Source organism: Salvelinus sp. IW2-2015, unplaced genomic scaffold (assembly GCF_002910315.2).
Source record: "Salvelinus sp. IW2-2015 unplaced genomic scaffold, ASM291031v2 Un_scaffold2554, whole genome shotgun sequence".
Taxonomy (NCBI): domain Eukaryota; kingdom Metazoa; phylum Chordata; class Actinopteri; order Salmoniformes; family Salmonidae; genus Salvelinus; species Salvelinus sp. IW2-2015.
In genome coordinates, this window is record NW_019943867.1 from 96,974 (window position 1) to 106,093 (window position 9,120).

General features: G+C 42.2%; 1 pseudogene; it reads left to right on the forward strand.

Moving 5' to 3' along the window:
• Window positions 1-5,688, forward strand: part of LOC112074270 (ubiquitin carboxyl-terminal hydrolase 19-like) — a 31,978-nt pseudogene extending 26,290 nt beyond the window's left edge.
• Window positions 5,689-9,120: the final 3,432 nt, after the last annotated feature.

Consider the following 9,120-nt stretch of genomic DNA (forward strand, 5'->3'; position numbering starts at 1 on the left):
AATGATTTATTTCAGCTTTTATTTCTTTCATCACATTCCCAGTGGGTCAGAAGTTTACATACACTCAATTAGTATTTGGTAGCATTGCCTTTAAATTGTTTAACTTGGGTCAAACGTTTCGGCCTACACATTGTCTATGGGATTGAGGTCAGGGATTTGTGATGGCCACTCCAATACCTTGACTTTGTTGTCCTTAAGCCATTTTGCCACAACTTTGGAAGTATGCTTGGGGTCGTTGTCCATTTGGAAGACCCATTTGTAACCAAGCTTTAACTTCCTGACTGATGTCTTGAGATGTTGCTTCTTTATATCCACACAATTTTCTTGACTCATGGTGCAATCTATTTTGTGAAGTGCACCAGTCCTTCCTGCAGCAAAGCACCCCCACAACATGATGCTGCCACCCCGTGCTTCACGGTTGGGATGGTGTTCTTSGGCTTGCAAGCWTCCCCTTTTTCCTCCAAACATAACGATGGTCATTATGGCCAAACAGTTCTATTTTTGTTTCATCAGACCAGAGGACATTTCTCCAAAAAGTACGATCTTTGTCCCCATGTGCAGTTGCAAACCGTAGTCTGGCTTTTTTGTGGTGGTTTTGGAGCAGTGTTCTTCTTTCTTGCTGAGCGACCTTTCAGGTTATATCGATATAGGACTCATTTTACTGTGGATATAGATACTTTTGTACCTGTTTCCTCCAGCATCTTCACAAGGTCCTTTGCTGRTGTTCTGGGARTGARTTGCACTTTCCGCACCAAAGTATGTTCATCTCTAGGAGACYGAACGCGTCTCCTTCCTGAGRGGTATGACGGCTGCATGGTCCCATGGTGTTTATACTTGCGTACTATTGTTTGTACAGAAGAACGTGGTACCTTCAGGTGTTTGGAAATTGCTCCCGAGGTTGAACCTCTATGGAGTCTACAGTTTTCTTTTCTGAGGTCTTGGCTGATTTTCTTTTGATTTTCCATTATGTCAAGAAAGAGGCACTGAGTTTGAGGTATGCATTGAAATACATCCACAGCTACACCTCCAATTGACTCAAATTATGTCAATTAGCCTATCAGAATCTTCTAAAGCCATATAATTTTCCTAATTTTCCAAGCTGTTTACAGGCACAGTCAACTTAGTGTATGTACACTTCTGATCCACTGGAATTGTGATACAGTGAATTATAAGTGAAATAATCTGTCTGTAACCAATTGTTGGAAAAATTACTTGTCATGCACGAAGTTGTCCTAACCGACTTGCCAAAACAAGTTTTAATGACTCCAACCTAAGTGCATGTAAACTTCCGACTTCAACTGTACATAACACAATTATAAAACACAGCTTATAAACACAGCTTTATAACACATACCACAGTGTATAAAACACATACCACAGCTTATAACACATACAACAGCTTATAACAATTAACACAGCTTATAAACACAGCTTTATAAACACAGCTTATAAACACAACTTGTCATATTATTCACTTAATCACACTGACCCTACACTCAATGACTTGAGGATGAATTCACTCAAACATACTGCAGAGTATAGTTTTAAATATTTCATACAAACACAGATTTACAGCTTGGTTTCTTGTCTTTCAGGAACCTGGACCTCAGTAAGTTCGTATTGGTCAGAAGGACGACATGCAGCAGCAGCCCATCTATGACCTCTATGCAGTCATCAATCACTACGGGGGGCATGATCGGAGGTCACTACACTGCCTACGCACGCCTGCCCAGCGCCCAGAACAGCCAGCGCAGTGATGTTGGTGAGTGACTCTGTTTGACTGAAGTAGGCTATACTGTATTTTGTGACCATGGCAAGCTGGTACATGTTATATTCTGTTCATACTGTTAAAATGATCTCACCTGCCGTCCTCACCTGCCGTCCTCACCTCCACCCTCTTCCTCCTCCTCTTCCCCACTCCTCTTCCTCCTTCTCCCCCGCCTTCCTTCCTCCTCTTCCTTCCCTCTACTCTCTCCTCCACCTTCCCCTCCTCTCTCCCTCACCTTCCACCTTCCCCTCTTCCTACACGACCCCCCCCCACAGGCTGGCGGTTCCTTTATCGTCGCGACCACAGATTATTTCTGTCCTGATCAAAATACTACTGGTTTGAACAAATATTTTCTTACATCGTACTTATTAATTTATAGCATTTTTCTTCTTTCCGAGTCTCACAAAAAAAAAAAACAAACTGAATAAAAAATATCAAGAAATATTAAAATAAAACATAAGAAAAAAAAAAAAATAATAACAATATAAAAAACAACAAAATTAAAAATCTTTGAGACAGTACGGTGACGATGGTGGAGGAGAGCCAGGGGTGACACGCTACCGCTTACGTGCTGTTCTACCGCCGCCGCAACTCCCCTGTGGAACGACCACCTCGCTTACTGGGGCCCCTGGGGGCTGAGTCCCCCACCTCTGCAGGAGCCACCGCCAGCCAGGTGAGGGCGCCATTCTCTACCTCTGAGAGTATCCCTTAGAGAATTACCAGTATCCATTACATGGTTGTAGAAAAACTCWGAGGAATAGTGCATCATGAGTTATTAAATTAAACTCGGCCCAACATGACTCGTTTGAGGTAGAGGTAGATTTAAATTTCCTGAGATTATATTTTCACCACATGAGTGATGTAATACTGTGTTCATTCATCTAGTCTTCTTCGTGCAGTGATATTTAGTTGGTTGCTTGTGTTGCTTTTAGAGAAATGAGAAATGATCTCAGTTGCCATTGACAGAGTAACGTTTTTTCTGCTTCTAAAGCTGTGATGAGAGAAAGACGATGGATCTAATCTAATTGTTTAAGGCCATTGGTTTGTTCATCAAGAGGTTTATGCTAGTTTCTAAATTGAATAGCTGCTTTGGAGAAAAGCTGTGCTCACTWGTTTCAACTTATTATCCTGAAGTGCCAGACATTGGCTTTCTCTTGTCCCCTTTATCTGATCTGTTTTGGCATCTAAGCGTCATAGTTTTCTGTCCAAATGCTGAAAACAAAGTGAATTGCCTCAGAATTAATAAGGGCTGTATGTATTCACAAACTTTGTGGAAGCTATTTAATGTCTGTGAAATTGATTAGATGTATGGTGCATTTTTCTTGTACTCATGAGTTTATATTGAGGGTGGGAGTCGCTGTGTTTACAAAATATCTGTGATTTAATTCATCTACAAAAATATCTGTGATTTAATGTATCTATTAGCTAACTGTTGAAAAGAAAGATGTGATAGTTTGTCTATCCATCTGTTTTCTGAAAGACACCCCTCACATCGTTCTGAGCTGTCCTCATGCTGTTCCTTGAAAGAGTCTGGCTTGTCCTTGACCCTGTGGCCTGTGACACCGTTAGTATATTAGACAGAGTGGATGYGGAGGGTTTGCTGGAGGTCTGGCTGTGGTGAGGTGGCGTTGCTTTAGGAAGAACCAAGCCTTTCCCTGAAGCTGACACAGGTTTCCGCCATCGCAGGCATCTCTGATATGGCAGGAACTGGAGCAGGAAGAGGAGGGTGTTGAAGAGGGCCCTCGGGGCCTGTTCCGTCCCAGGCTGGGGAGGAGAAGAGCAGCCAGGAGGGAGGAGGGGGTGGAGGGGCAGGTGTGGCGGCTGCTGCGCCAAAGGATCCCGCATTATTCCGATGACGACTGTGTCCGATATTTTGTCCTGGGTACCTTGGTTGCTCTACTAGCGTTGTTAGTGAACCTAGTCTACAGAGCCAACTGGGACTAAGCGGCCAGTATCACACCCCACACATACACACATGTATACTAAAGCAATAAGGCACGAGAGGGTGTGGTACAATAACCAATATATCACGGCTAAGGGATGTCCTTACGCACAACGCAACGCGGAGTTCCTGGACACAGCACTTAGCCGTGGTATATTGGCCATATACCACAAACCACCGAGGCGCCTTATTGCTGTTATAAACTGGTTACCAAAGTAATTAGAGCAGTAAGAATACATGTTTTGTCATACCCGTGGTATATGGTCTGATATACCACGGCTGTCAGCCAATCAGCATTCAGGGCTCGAACCACCCACTTTATAAATAGGCTTATACACAAAAAAATGTCAAGTGTAATGAAATATCCATGCCAATACGAAAACATTTTGTTTTGTAGATGGCCTATAAATCAATATGCTGCTAAACACATTCAAAATGTTAACTAAATTATACACTGCATATCTGTTAATCAAGTCCAGTAGCATCTACTAGTAACTTGGCTCAGCTTGGCTTGGCCTTCTTATTTACTGCAGTCCATAACATATGTCCCTAATAAGATACGTTAAATTCTAGTTCAAACCTACTTCAGCCTTTTATGTGTCCATGCCAAGTGTCTCTCTCTCTCATGTAGGTTTTCAGTACAAAAATCTGAAATGCATGTTTTGGTAATGGTTAGTCCTATGTTTTGCACAAGAGATGCTGTTGAGAGGACTTGAACTAGGGTATAGTGTTAAAGTGCTACTGTGATAGTGTTGAGTGGGTGAGGGAATAAGATATRGTAGTAGTGCTCATTCACAGATATTGTAATCCTTTAGCTCCGTCCCAGGATGGCATGGTGGGCTCTACGACTTGCTTTGTGCAGTCATGACTTTGTACTGTAACCTGAAGACAGCTAACATGTGTGTTTGCTTTAATGAATACAGTGTTTAGACTCACAGTAAGCTAGTATGTGCCTTTTTGCTTGTTTGTCACATTGCTGATTTTATTTTTGATTTTATGTTGTCAATGGTAAGCTCTTAATTCAGCAGTTGTATTGCTTTCTGTCCACCAAGGTTGGGCTCAATTCGAATTGAAGGCTGTTAATTCAGGAAGTGATTTGAATTTAAAATTCAGATTTTTTTCTTTTCTTCTAAATATAACTTTTACTTTTCAGTTTATTGAGAAGTCATTGAAAATAAATGCAARTTTTTCCCCTTCCGATTATTGGATTGTAGTTTTTGTTTACTTCCTGAATTGAGCCCAACCCTGCAGTCCATACGGTTTCCTTATCCCTGTCAGACTTCATGAAAGCCACTTGTTTAACCTTTTTAAATGTGCTTCTTTTTTTGGGGGTGAAATAACTAGATATGTCAGAGCTTTACGACTGTTTGTGCAAAAATAATAAGTGCGCTGATGTACAGTATGAAGCTGAAGCATAGTGGTGACGTCAAGTCATTAGAAAGGAGATGCCGTCCACCTATCAAGGAACATTGCTACACTTAATGATTATCTGTGTTGCTGGTATATGGACTAACCTCCTGTAACAGTGTTGTTCAAGTCTCAGGGATATCACAGTGCACTCTGTCATGCCTCTCCAGCTGTAGATGGGCTTGGAGGCCAGGTATATTCACGATCTGCTTTCAATGCCTAGTATGTCTCAGTGGTTTATCCAGTGGTTTGCCTCAATTCACATTTCCTGTGTCGACATTTCACTATCTAGGCTCCCTACAGATGGCAAAGATTCCCTATGGTTGTGGTTGTAAAGTGAAAGTTACTGAATTAAGGAAGTGTATATTTTATAGCAGGAATATTTACAAGATTGCTGTATAGAAATTGTACGATTTTTAAATGTAATCTTAATTGTAATCTTAATAGTTGCTATTATTTAAAAAGAAAGTGGGACATTTCCCAGCAATAATGTGTACAGGTCCTTCCATCTTAATGCTGCTCCAATAAACCAACACGTGTACTTCTTTTCACAATAAAATGTCAACCTTTATGCTGTCTTAATGAATATTATTTTTGAAACAAACATGGAAATCGTCCATCCAATTGGAACTGGGTTTTGTTTGTGGCTGCAAGGAATATGTCCGTCAGTCCAGTGAGTTATGCTTTTGGATTGTTTACAGATAAGATGGGTCTGGTCTTCCTAAAAGGGAACTGGTCCAGAGAAAAGCATGATTTGTAACACTGGTTTATTTTACAGGCCTCTGGCCAGGCACTCTTTGGGACTGACCTGGACCCTGAAGGACCCACTCCGCTGACCCCAGAGGTGACCTCTGAGCTGTTTGGACACTCTGGCGAATGTGCTGCTCTGTCCTACAGTAACATGGAGGAGGTGGACTAAGGTGTGACTGAGGCTCCACCGAGCTGGCATAAGGCTCCAGCTGTGGACCGATGCCAGCAGCAACGTTGAGAAATACACTCCTCAGTAAACAACACTAATAAACTGGACGGCTTCAAAGCGTCCCCTCAGTGGTGCAATGCTAAACATGTCAGAAGTGGATTTGAGGGGAAGGAAGGACCAGTACATGTCACCACAGATGAGGTGGACATACCAGCTCATGCTATTTATGTAGTAATATTCATGCAACACATTTACACACACACACACAAACAGCGCGTTTGCACATACAACAAACGCCTCCACACACTCCTGTTTCCCCCAGAGCCTCCGGGTTGCAGCCTGTTGTTGGCTGATGGAAGAGCCCACCTAGACAATGTTGGTGGCCATGACTCCTTTTTATCCCATGATAAACGGGTGTCTGGTTCAGAGGTCACAAAGGATGTGGCAACATCAAACAAACCCCCCCCAGCCTGTTGGGATTGAGGGAAAATTGTGATGTGAGAGGATTAGACGTGTGTGTGTGTGTCTGGGTGTGTAAGCATTTGAGTGTGGTTTTTACCCGCTTCTCATCAAGGTTTAGTCTGGTCTGTGTTGTGATTCTGTAAGCTGGGTACCGATATAGTGTAATGGGTGCAGAAATGGTTTACTTTATGTTCATYCAGAGGACAAAAAGTAACTGTCTTTCTGTTTACTATTTTCATACCACACCTGGATTTAGTTTCTTTGCTTTAGATTTTTAAATACATTTTTACTTTGTAATTTATCCAATCCTGTGGATGTAATTTTTGAGAAGAAACCAACTTGATATACACTGAAATGTGCATGTTGATACACAGTAGCCGTACAATAGAATGCTGTTACCACTTCTGCTACATATCTTCATTTCTGTTTGAGTACTCTTGTACACCCCTCCCTTCATTTTGTGTTAGACTGAATATATAAAGTTGGGGATTAATGAGAATGTGGCTGTGTATAAGATATACATTGTTAATATAAATTAAACACTTTTTGAGAAGCGCTAACAGGTTATTTGAATACACACTGATTCAGTAGGAACTTGAATAAAGTTGCCTGCAAACTTTTTTTTTACCCTCCGTTTCTACCATTTTCTGTGTTAAATTGTTGGTCCTCCAACCTGCACTTATTATTTTATGGCGCTTGTTACTGTATTTACTTTCAGACTCCATACATTACGCTGAGAGAAGAAGAAACGACGGTTTCAGAAAGTAAAAACAAACATTCTGTCAAATTAAGTCTAGAGTGATTTGTATTTGTATGTGAATAGTTGTACAAACTTAGAGCGCTTTTAAAGAGCTACAAATCTACGATTGGTCAAAAGAGTTACGAGGATCTCTGGTTTCAGTAACATACCTAGTTAGCTAAACCCTCACGCAATTTACTGACAAATTGGCTAGTTATTTAGTCAAGGAAAATCAGCTGTTGACAAATGATCATTCGGGACTGGAGCTCATGTCAGACTGCGACAAGACCGGTGATCATCCCTCTAAACCACGGGGACGYTCGTGATGAGCGGTGTACTCCACACGCCAAAGGAAATGTCAATGATTGTACCCTTGAAGAAGACCTCAAGGGTTGTCTCTAAAGAAGAAAAAGCTTGTCCTTCATGTTGATCTCATTAACACCATATTGGTGTCTGACGCCGTGACAAGTCAAGGAACTATTGCAGCCTTGGATTATTTAATTTAAATTGTYACTTGGACAAATGAGTAAACAGGGTAACAGGTTAAGATGCCGTTTTAGCTAGCCCTAACCCCTTATRATAATTACCCTAACATACATCAATTTTCCTAACCTGGTACGAAAAAGTCTCTCCGGGTCGTAGCTGTATACCGTCTAGTCAAAAATCTAAATAGCCATTTCCTACATGTTGGCAGTTTTATTTGGGGGGTAGAACAGTCAGTTCTCCAAACTATAATGAATGAGAGTGATCCAAAATATTTTTCAAGGAGCAGATGCCCCAAACCTCTAACCTTTTTCTGTAAATGACATGACAATTCAATAAGTGGAATCATTGCCACTGTGTGCCAACCTMCCACGATGGTGCCATTGCTGAGTGTAATTGCCAAACACCGGCCTCTTTCTGTTGTCTSTAGGTAAATGGGATTGGATGAGTGACTCACCTCTACTCCCAGCATGTGTGTGCTGTCTGCTATCACTCCCAGTTTGGCCGGGTGGCAGGCTTCCCCAGCTCCGCTGCAGGTCGGCAGTTCCCGGGGGTGCTGGACGAGCACCTAGCCATGCTGTACTTTCCGGAGGGCATTTAGAGGGTGCTACTGTGTTACAGCTTTGTCATTTTAGAGGGTGCTACGCGTGTTACAGTGTATTTAGAGGCTACCTTGTTACAGTGGCATTTAGAGGGTGTCTACCATGTTACAGGTGGCATTTAGAGGGCGCTACCGTGTTACAGCTTGTCATTTAGAGGGTGCTACTTGTTAGGTGTCATTTAGAGGGTGCTACCTTGTTACAGGTGGCATTTAGAGGGTGCTACCAAGTGTTTAGACAGCTTGGCATTTAAGAGGGGCTACCATGTGCAGCTTGTCATTTAGAGGGTGCTACCATGTTTACAGGTGTATTTAGAGGGTGCTACTTGTTTACAGGTGGCATTTAGAGGTGCTACCATGTTACAGGTGCATTTAGAGGGTGCTACCTGTGTTCACAGTGGCATTTAGAGGTGCTACCGTGTTACAGTGCATTAAGGTGCTACTGTTCAGTTTAGAGGGTGCTACCATGTTACAGGTGGCATTTAGAGGGTGCTACGTCGTGGCATTTAGAGGTGCTACCATGTTACAGGTGTGCATTTAGAGGGTGCTTACCATGTTAGCAGGTGGCATTTAGAGGGTGCTAGTGTTACAGGTGGCATTTAGAGGGTGCTACCGTTGTGTTGCATTTAGGGTTGCTACCATGTTACAGGTGGCATTTTTAGAGGGTGCTACCGTGTTACAGCTGTCATTTAGAGGGTGCTACCGTGTTACAGGTGGCATTTAGAGGGTGCTACCATGTTACAGGTGGCATTTTAGAGGGTGCTACACGGTGTTAAGCTTGTATTTAGAGGGTTGCTTACCT